We start from the raw sequence: 11,178 nt of genomic DNA, 5'->3' as shown, positions 1-11,178 counted from the left end.
TTTACAACTATAATCCCATGTTATTCAATCAATGTTCACTCTTAATTTTTTCTAAGCACTGATTTTTTACTTAACAGCTGTGGGATTCTCAACTTGCAGTATCCATAATGCTATACCGCCATACTCTAGTTTCACTTCTGAGGAGCCATCACTCAGGGTCTTGACTGAACTATTCCCAGTTGGGATTAAGATTAAGATAGGAATCAACAAGAGAAAATCTATAGATTTTATAGGGCATTCATTGAATACTGTTATCTGTCTCTAGTTCATTATTCATAGTTCTTATGTACCCCAATATAAAATTGGTGTGAGGCAAGACTCCCTTGCCATGATACAAAGACCAAACAAAGTAATTTCATCTACACATCTCCAAACAGGAAATAACCCAACACTAGGTAAAAATACTCTTTTGTCTTGGCACAATGTTCTGTAACAACACTTTAGGTCAAAGCATCCTAATATACACTTGAAGGAGCAAGAGTAGGTCTGAACTCTCTGACCTTTGGACACATTGGAAAGGATTCATATAAGCACATGTGAACTCATGAATTCCAAGTAATAGAACAAAATGCTTAACTCTTGTTCTGTATCAAAAACTCAGAAATCCCAGCATGCCTAATGGCAGGAGTAATGATGCCTGGTCCTTATTAGAGTGAGATTACTGAGAAGGAATATTAGATGTTTTTTCAAGGATGTTTACCAAAATTGGCTACTAATGTTCCAGTAGGTAGATTCATACTGAATGATAACAAATTGCTTAAATGAACTGAGTTGTTATTAAAGAGAGAAAAGAATACAATCTTCAGATGTAATAGTGATTTTGGAAATTGGGCAGTAGTTTTATAATTGGGATGTGATGGATTTTTTTCACAAAATATTTGTATATTAATACAGGAGAAGTAATTTTCAATGGTCTGAAAAGATACCAAAATGTCAACTGAGCAGGAATTATAGGAGCAAGGGAGGTTGAATATCTTCAGAAACTTACAGAGAATAGAACCAAGCTCATGGGAAATCATGAACTCTATACCAACTGCTATGAAGTCTGCTTTCCACTGATCTAGGCTATCTGCTTGTGGGAGATAGATGTGTAGTTGGTCAGTTTAAGGAGCTGGAAGGGAGAGCAGGACTCATTTACGGTACAAGATCTAATTTTTAGAGACCATTTCATAAATTTGGATATCTAACTCTTCTTGATACGGTAGGGTTTGAACTGCCTCAGTTTAATATGTCAAGCTATGTTGCCTCCCCATGGAAGGCCTATCTTTTGGAAGGAATTGATGACAATGGACTGTGGGGAGGCAAGCATGGGGAAGAAGAATCTGTGGGAGAACTTTATTTAGAATGTATAATGAATAAAAAGTAAATAAAAAGAAAGTAATTATGTAAATACCATCTTATCAGTGATCTATTAATATTATCTTTTAAATTCATTACTAACATTTCAAAAAAGACCAGCAGAGTCACTGGCACATGCATATTTATAAACACACAGCAGTCTGTCTAGAGTCTTTATTTTCTCCTGAACTTTCTTTACTGAACATTTACATTGTTGTTGATTAGATGAGACAAATGTTAAACTAAAATATTAGTTGCAATTTAACACTGCTCAGAGTAAAGCATGTGTTATTGCATGGCATTTGTAGCTGGCTCCTCACCCTTGTATGCCTCTGAGATGAGCTTCATGGCTGAGGCCTCAGGGAGCCATGATTATCACTGTACCTCTGAGACATTATTGAGTTCATTCTTACACTGAGTAGCATACAACCCATTGTTAATAAACCTTATGTATTTGGTTGGAGGAACACTTAATAGAGTTATGCTCTCGGTAGTCACCAGCACCCAGCTCATAAAACATCTCTTAAAGAGCCGTTCCAATGTTTTCCACTTGCGTTGATCTTAGCTGAACAAAAATGCTTATTCAGAAGCCACGTTTGATTCAATTTTTTGATTGCTTAGAAACATTAGATATTATTTTACTTCATATGAACATATCATCATTGCATTTGTTTTTTGTTTCCACTATGCCTAGCCTTTACTAGATAGCCTTCCAGAGAATGGGTTCCCTAAAATCAGAACATGCAAGATGAATCAATCCTGGTCCCACTGGCCCTGAGCCCACAGTCTGCCTGAGTCATACAACTCTCCCTCACATTCAGAGTGCTTGGTTTTTAGTATCCTAGTTCCCTCACTGACAGGCCAGAGATCCTAGGCTACCAATACCTCAGGTAAGCTGTTTCAGTGGGTATTCACATCACGACCTTGATATCTTGCATGTATTCTTACTACTCCCATTCTTCAACTGGACTTTAGGAACGCAGCCATGTGATCAACTGTGGATCTTTGTATCTGCTTCCATAATTTGCTGGATTTAGGTTCTATGATGACATTTAAAATAGTCATCAATCTGACAACAAGGAAAGGACTGTTCAAGTACCATTTCCACTATTACTTAGGGTCTAAGTTGTGGTCATCCTTGTGAATTCCTCCAATTCTAGGGTTTAGCTATTCCCATAATATTTCTGTCAATTAATTTAACTTTTTCCTTGCTTGCTGTCTCTTTCCTTCCCCAATCTTTACAATCCTTTTACTTCCAGTTCTTTCCTCTTTATTTTTCTCTTTGTCCTTACTTTTCACCACACCCATATTCTCCCATATTTTCATGATATTTGTCTTTTTACCCTTCCCAGGGTTATCAGTTTTTCCTCTTAATGTTCCCCTTATTACTTAGCTTCTCTGTGGTCCCGAGTTATAGGTTCCCTATTCTATGCTTTATACTTGTTGTTCACCTATGATTAGGTACAAACCATCCTCATCATTCTGGTCTAGGTTACCTCATTTCTGATAGATTTTTATAATTTCATTCATTTGACTGCAAATTTCAAAATATCTTTGTTTTTACTGCTGAATAGTTCTTTATTGTGTAAATCTGCTCACATTTTTTCTTAAAATCTATTTTTGGCCAATGACCATAGATTTTATTCCATGTTGCTATTATGACATTACATGCTTAAGGATTATAGAGGAAGAACACAGATAATTTGCCTATTTCTGGACATTATTATCTACTATTAAGAAAAGATCATTTAACATTGCTGTTTACAGAGGACCATATCATATTTGGTAAGTAGAATACAATGATCTTAGAGTGGTTAACTGTGTGGTCTGTGATTTATAATCATTATCTTAACTTTTATGTCTTCATGGTTACATTGAAAACTGAGACAGTCAGGAATATCCTCATTTGGAAATTTACAAACCTGAAAGCCATTTTTAGAATATTTGTTTTCTACAGCTGTTAAGCTGGTATTGTACAATTCCAGAACATTAGAGAAGTGCAGTAACAGGAAGTTTTCTGAGTATTCATGGCCAGCTAGGCTAGAATGGCACATTTCAGGCCCAGGAGGAAACCTATCTCAATTGCACAAGTTTTAATAAATATCTACAGTAAATGACTATTGATTAAAATGTAAGCACATTTGCCCTAATAAATTTCCAACAACTGTAACTAAATGCATAATTCTTGGAGTATATCCAGTGCTTAAAAATGCAGTATGCATAGAGGAAGGACAGTGATGTCAAACCCTTATTAGAGTAGCTATTTGTAGTATTGAGCTAATTGAGAAAGAAATTTAGAATTATTATCAGCATAGCTTGCCATGTAGGGCACTCATGTACCAATATATGGTTTCTAATTAATGGACATACAACTTTAAATATATTCTATATACATTAAAGGTAGAAAAATATGGTTGAGATTTAATAGTGATAATGAAATTTTGAGAGGAATTCTAGTATTTGGAATCTAGTGGATTTTTAAAACAAATACTTATAAATTTATATCAAGAGAATATTTTATGAATATTAATTACATATAAGAAACATTATGAAAGTCACTTTTTGCAAAGGTGGGGGTGTAAATACCTATAAGGATTTTAAACAGGCAAACATATATGTTAAGAATATAAATATATTTAATTTTTTTCCAGAAAAGAATTAATGGAAATTTATTTTTTATCGTTAAGATGTAGTGGGATACTTTATTACAGTCAGGACTATTTCAAGAGGGCTTGAAATCAACATTTCTTTCTACAATCCATCCATCTCCTTATACAACATTCTAATGGACTTAAATATATTATGTATTGTAATCCAACTACATGAACCATTTTAATCATATATTTATATGTTACATATAACATGCAGTATATGAAACATAATTAATTATATTCCAACAACATAAACAAAGACACATAAAAACAGACAAAAACAAATCACAAAGCATAGGAAGCCATATGCACTTGACAGCGCGAAGTCACAATCAAAGAACCAAAGATAGGAATGGAGGCTTTCATGTATACAGTTAGAATCTAGGCAAAAGCTGCTGTAATGTTGCTGTGGCAACCAGTCATAATGAGCCAGGTGTGTCTGTTGTTAACTGGAAGCAAAACAAAGGATAAATTACATTTTATCCTGTGTTCCCTTTAAATGGCTCTGCTTCTTTTTACAACACATAGGGAGGGGGGAGACTCAGCTCTGGATGAGATCACCATGTAAAACGCAGTCCTGTCCTTGGTTTGAGATCTCTCTTCCTATTGGTTCTCAGAAAACATAAAAAGGTCTGCACTGAGGGATTTTGCCAGCCAGTCTCCTGGCTAAAGTCCAGCTTTTAGCTGGAATTTAGTCAGGAGATTGGCTATAAACAAACTCAGAAAGAAAATCTGTTGCAGAGACCTGCAGGATACAGAAACAATAGATAACCAGTAAAAACAAAGAATTTCTGAGATTCCCCATGCTTCGGCTAACAGTCACCTGTTCCTGTTTGCAGTGCAGGAAATGTGCTCCAGTCTCTGAAGTCACTGCTTCAGCCATAATATCTGTGATTTTTTTGATTAGCTTTTGATTATTCATTTTCTGTAATCAAATTTTAGTTTGGGAGTCAATACCTGACAGAAATCGGAAATGTATTGATCTTATGAACCATTGAAGGACCCACTATTATAATTGCTATATCGGGAAAATAGCTTCCGGCATCTCGGATTCTGAAAATTTCAAGTGGCAGATTCCACAATCAGTGTGTTTAGGGAATATGGTATGACATTTCTGAATGTGATACCAGAGAGCTGCAATTGGCAGCGAAGAACAGTAATCAGTCACCTGCAGGCAGAAATGTTGGATTTCAGGAAGAGAGGCAGGATACAGACCCAAGAAGTAGAATATATGATCAACTCCTAATTCCCTCGCAGTGGTTTCCCCTTTGATAATTGGATTCTTGTCTGAGGTAAACAGCAGTTTTTTTTGTTTTGTTTTTTGTTTTTTGTTTTTTTTTTCTGTCATCCACTTTTATTTTCATTTTTTTCTTCCGGACCACACATTGTGATGGGAGGGAGAAATGAGTCAGCAGTTCTGATGGACATCTCCATGGTTACCACAGGATTTGTTCCTATTGGTAGATTGGAGATCAGTCTCCTCATTGGTTTTTATTCCAGGAACAATTTGAAAGCACACGCTCCTGCTGTCTGAGGCAAGGAGAGCTAATAAAACTTTCAGCATAGCAGGTCCTTACTAGGCATGCTCTGGCTATATTCCATTTCTCAGATGCTCATCTCAATAACCAAAACAAGATTGTATAGCACTAAGTAGCAGTCAATGTTGAACAATCACATATTTTGGTGTCACCTGAGATGGTCCCATTGGCTGTCACAAGTATGGGTGCTGGACATATGAGGGAATGAGGTGTGAGAAGAAAGACATTATTTGGGTCACTTGGAATCATAGCAGGAAAATTCTTGAAAGAAAGACAGTATTTGTGTGGATGCTATTGGTGCAGGACTTAAAGACAGCTATGAAGTTCATGGAAGTTATCCATCATAAAGCAATCTAGGGGAAGACAAATTTATCCCTTGTGTGGATAAATAGCTATTGCAACTTTTCACTATGCTTCCCAACTTAACATGAACAGCCTAGGAATAACCACATCTTTATTCTGTTGTTTGAAACAACCAAGAGTTGAAGAACTAAAGTTTTGTACAATTTGGACCTATAAAGAAAATAGGTAGATATTCAAGAAGTAGAGGCCTAAAGTCGTCCCCGTTGTAGATTGATATCTTAAAGGTAGAGAAGGTAGTAGTATTTCCATTACTCATCTGAATACACAAGTTTGACATAGCTGCGGGTGTTCTCAATGTTATTCTCTGTACTAATATAACAAATATGACTAAGATTTACAAAAGCCAAACTACATAGAAAAACTAGAGTTAACCTGAGGGATCTAAGCATCACATGCATATGTAATTAAAGGAAGAGGAGAGCAGCCACATCCAAATCTCTGAATTTATGCATTGGTGTGAGAAATAAGGAGTTCCGTTGTTGAGATCTAGGTGATGGATGTTGTTAGAGTCAGGGAAAAATAATTTGAATTTACACTTCTTATCAAATGGAGCATCATATTTTCATGTGCATATAACACTTATATGTCAGAGATATAAATAGTGACAATACATCAGAACTACACATCCTCCAGAAGACCATGCCTATATAAAACTTAGTTTGTAAATAGCTCTGAATATTCTGACTCTTTCTCAGAACAGGTGACTGTGAAATTCACAAATATTCACTATCTTTTGTATCATTGCAGGCCTATTTTTAATTTTTTAAAAATTTTATTATTATTTTATATGCATTGGTGTTTTACCCTGAGTGATCTTCTCTTCACATCACTGAGTTATTTCCTATCTAGTTTCAGAAGAAACATTTCTCGTGAGCTTCTGGTGATGCACAAATATATAGGTATGATAATATATGATTAGGAATCAGGTTATTTCTATATGATCCTAACAGACATTAAAAAAATCTGTATAATTTTGTAATCATTTCAGTCTTAGTTTCTAGTCCATTGAGATGTGTGGGTTATTCTTCCCAAACCATGCTCTTAATCATAATCCTCACAATTACTTCATTTCACCCTTGATTTTTGGGTCAATTTGATAAAAAATATCTGAAGATTATTCTTGATCTTTGATTTTGTGCCATGTTGCACATGAGAGTGAGAAATTTTGTTCCTGATAATTTAAGCCACTATCATGCAGGTTCAACTTCAGTCATATCTCATGTATTCAATTCCTGTGAAGCTTCTAATACCAATAGAGAGATTTCTGTTCTATGAGGACATAAATAGTAGGAACATCAAAAATGATGCTTTGCCTCATTTTTGGAGGTGCAAATCTATTTTTGAAATGCTCTTTTATCTTGAGTGTGGAATTAGAGGAATGTACTTGTCCAAGAAGCACATCTGATAACAATGTATTGTCACTTTTGTTAAAATATTCTCCTATTCTTTCATTGTACAGGAGGTACACCTTTCATAATATCTCACCAACTAACTGTACTGTGACATTTTCAGTTCCATTCAAATATTTATACAAGTTTATGTATCACATATATATAGGGGTTTCCTCACACACACACACACATATATATATAATTTATTTATTTATTAATGGATACAATTGCTTTATATAGTTTACAATTTCATGTATAAGTGCAGTATTTATATTAAATCACAATTCTTCCTGCTACTTTCAATAAAATATCTGCATTAGAAAATGTCAATTAATACAACAGTTAATAAAGTTATTTTACATTTTGTGCATACACAAATGCATACACAACTATCACAAACTGTATAAAGACTATGATGATTATATGTAATCATTTTAGCTTATCATTTTGAATTTTAAAATTGCCAATATTATTGTACAGTAAAAGATCTTTTATGATTTGTCATGATTTTTTTTTCTTTTTAATATGGTCTGATGTGATAGGTGATCTATGCTGTGAGTTGGTTTATTGCCATTGCCTAATTAAGAATATGCCTTCATCCAATGCCTTTACAGAGTAAACTCAGGCTGAAAGAAATAACAGAGTGAATAGACAGATTCCGGGAGAAGCCATGTAGCTACTGCCAGTGGAAAATTGCTCACCTGGTGCCTGCAAAAACTTTGCCAGTAAGTTATGGAAATAATGAACATTGGTTATGAATATTGGTTAGTTTAGGATAAAAGAGCTAGCTACAACACACATAAAGTGGGCAATTGGCCAAATAGAATGCAAAGAATATAGTTTCTTAGTTATTATTTAAGTAACGGCGGTCACGGAATGAACTAGCAGCTTGGTCAAGTATGCATGTAAAACCTGAGAAAGATGAAAAAGGAATGCTAGACACAAAAAGATATATTTATGTAAGGCTTTTTGGTAGTAACATTTTTTGGTGTGGTCTTTGTTTGCTAGTAGAAAGCAGAGGCAAGATTTTTTTTTCTTTCAGAGAAGGCTTCCTGATTCAGTGGTAGCAGAAAATCTTCAAGACTCAAGATAAGCTAAAATGGTTAGCAAGACTCTGTTAAGAAAGCTTCGTGGTGGGGCTGGAGGGATGGCTCAGAGGTTAAGAGCACTGACTGCTCTTCCAAAGGTCCTGAGTTCAATTTCCCACCACCACATGGTGGCTCACAGCCATCTGTAATGAGGTCTGGTGCCCACTTCTGGCTTGCAGGCATACACACAGACAGAACATTGTATTCATAATAAATAAATTATATATATATGAATAAATTATATATATATATATATATATATATATATATATATATATATATATATGAAAGCTTCCTGGTTCGTGCTAGTTTCAGGATCAACTATAATTCTTTCTGGTGGTCTGGGTACAGTGCATTTAACTGGGGTTTATGAGCAGAGTGCTACAACTTACTTAATGGCAACACAGACCTGGTGAGACACAAGCCTGGATCTGGGTCTGAAAGAAAGGTTCTCAGAGGCAGCAAACATGCCTTCACCATGTTGGACTGAGTGGAACTGACAGGCTATATGGCAGAGTTAGTCCTAACCATGCCCGCTTAGCATTTAAAAATGCTTCTGGTCAGAAAACAGTTAAAGCTATAAAAAGAAACAATTCGTTGACAAAAAAAAAAGTCTTTAAATAGACAAAGTATACATAGTCATAGATTAAATGAGTAAAGAAAAATAAGTCATGTAAAGACAAATTAACACAGAGAGACTGGATTATGTATATTATTGTGTTTTATTTTTGACTGTGAATGAGCTAAGTGCAGAAAGACATGTCATAGTATATGGTGCTAATCTAAACCAAAATACATGCTTTAAAGGTATCTTGATTTCAAAATTTGGTTCTAGGTAAGGATATTTTGCTTTGGAAAAGATGTTCTACTTCCTTTCCAGAGATGATGAAAACCTGTGCATTTCTGAAGACTAATGTGATTCATTGGAAAAAGATACATTTAAAGGTCTAAATAAATTCCTCCAAATACTTTGCCCAATAAACAGCAGGAAGAAGTTAGGAAAGAATTATGACCAAATTGAAAAATATTTTTATAAAATTTGGTTATATTAAAAGGGTGATATGCTATAGAGATATGCACTGGTATAGATTTTGGCTTATTACTATGAATTTAAGACCAATATTGTTATATATATTATAAATTACATATATACATATATGTTTCTGATCTTAATTAAGGCATTGTATTGTGCAGCTAGTTTAAAATTAATGTATAATTTTGAAACATAATTTAATATAAAGTCATCTATAATAGTCCAGTTTGTAGTCAGGTTAATTAGCTTTTCTAGAGTTACAGAGATATATTTCAGATGGATAGTTATTATTTAAGCTTATCAAAGACTAACAGAATATGGCATTTAAAATGTTTTCAAAGCATAAGAATTTTCATGACAATGAGACACATACTCATCTGCTGCTGGCAGCACCAATTACTTCAAGAGGAAGATGGGCATCTAGCAGGGTCCTTATGAAGTTTGTTCGCCATTTCAGCAAGAAACTGCTTTTGCATGGACTGCTTAATATTATATTGTATTAACCAGACATGCTGAACCCACAGAAAAATGACTGCTAAAGTTGCCTAGAGAAGGTGAGACAGTCCTTAATGGATCCTGCTTTATGAACAGGTATGCAAGACCATCTGCAAGACACAGAAGAAAGTGATTGAAAAACTGTCATTATAGGTGTAACTGTCTTTGAAATTTCCTGATAAAGTCTCCCAGAAACTATGGGCCAGTCAGATGAATATGGGTGCCTGTGAAGTCACAGAAAACTTCGGGTGACTGTCCAGGCAGTAAGATGACTCTTAATTCTAGAGTTTTGGAAGTTGCATACAATGCAATTCCTGTTAACTTAATAATCATGTTAATATGTCCTTTTGGAGACACTGATGAAGTTGAAGAATAAATAGTTATAATTATAGTTTTCCTGAGTTATGATAAAATATAAGATACCTATAAATATCTTAATGTGCTTCTTGCTAGATAACTGTTTTGTAATATGCAATTTTAGTATGTTAAAGTTAAATCTTTCTCTTTTATTTAGAAAGAAAAGGGAATGTGATTTGGGAGGTGATGTATTTGTGAATATCTTTTATTGCCATTTGTTAATAAGGGAGCTGAATCAACCAATATCTTAGCACAGTAAAGAAAGCCTAAAAGATGTATATAGAGAAAGTAGGAAGAGTCACTGAAAAGTCATGAAGCTGCTGCCAGAAAGAGATGCCTTTCCTGGAGTCTGCTGAAATTTTCCAGTAAGCCGTGACCTCCTGGTGGTGCACAGATTTGTACAGATGGGTTAGTTTAGGATATAAGGGCTAGCTAGCAATACTCTTAAGCTATTGGCCAGACAGTATTGTAAATAATATAGTTTCTGATGGTTATTTCAAGTCAAGGCATCAGGATTCAAGCCATCAGCCTCTGCCAACAGATCTACTCCTTATGATATGCTGTCTTCAAATGAGATCTCCTTTACTTTGGGATATAAATTGAATCTACACATGTCATGAAGTATTTTTAAGTCCTAGAATAATAGTAAGTAGTATGTATTAATCAAGTGTAATTAGAAGAAACACTGCGAATTTTTAGCTCTTTGAACAACTGTGCATGAGTAATATTGGTGTAAAATGATGTTTTTATGGCATATAAAGCTAATGTTTAACACTCTAGTGTATATTAACCAGCATGCTTACCCTCAACATTACAATGCTGTTGCTTTCTCATGAAGACATCATTTGTGAGAATATTTTATCTTTTCTTGTTATGGTCATACTTCAAATTTTGGAATGTTCCTTGCCAAGTTATTTTTTTAAA

Source organism: Chionomys nivalis, chromosome 23, assembly GCF_950005125.1.
Source record: "Chionomys nivalis chromosome 23, mChiNiv1.1, whole genome shotgun sequence".
Lineage (NCBI taxonomy): Eukaryota > Metazoa > Chordata > Mammalia > Rodentia > Cricetidae > Chionomys > Chionomys nivalis.
This window is presented reverse-complemented; position numbering follows the sequence as displayed.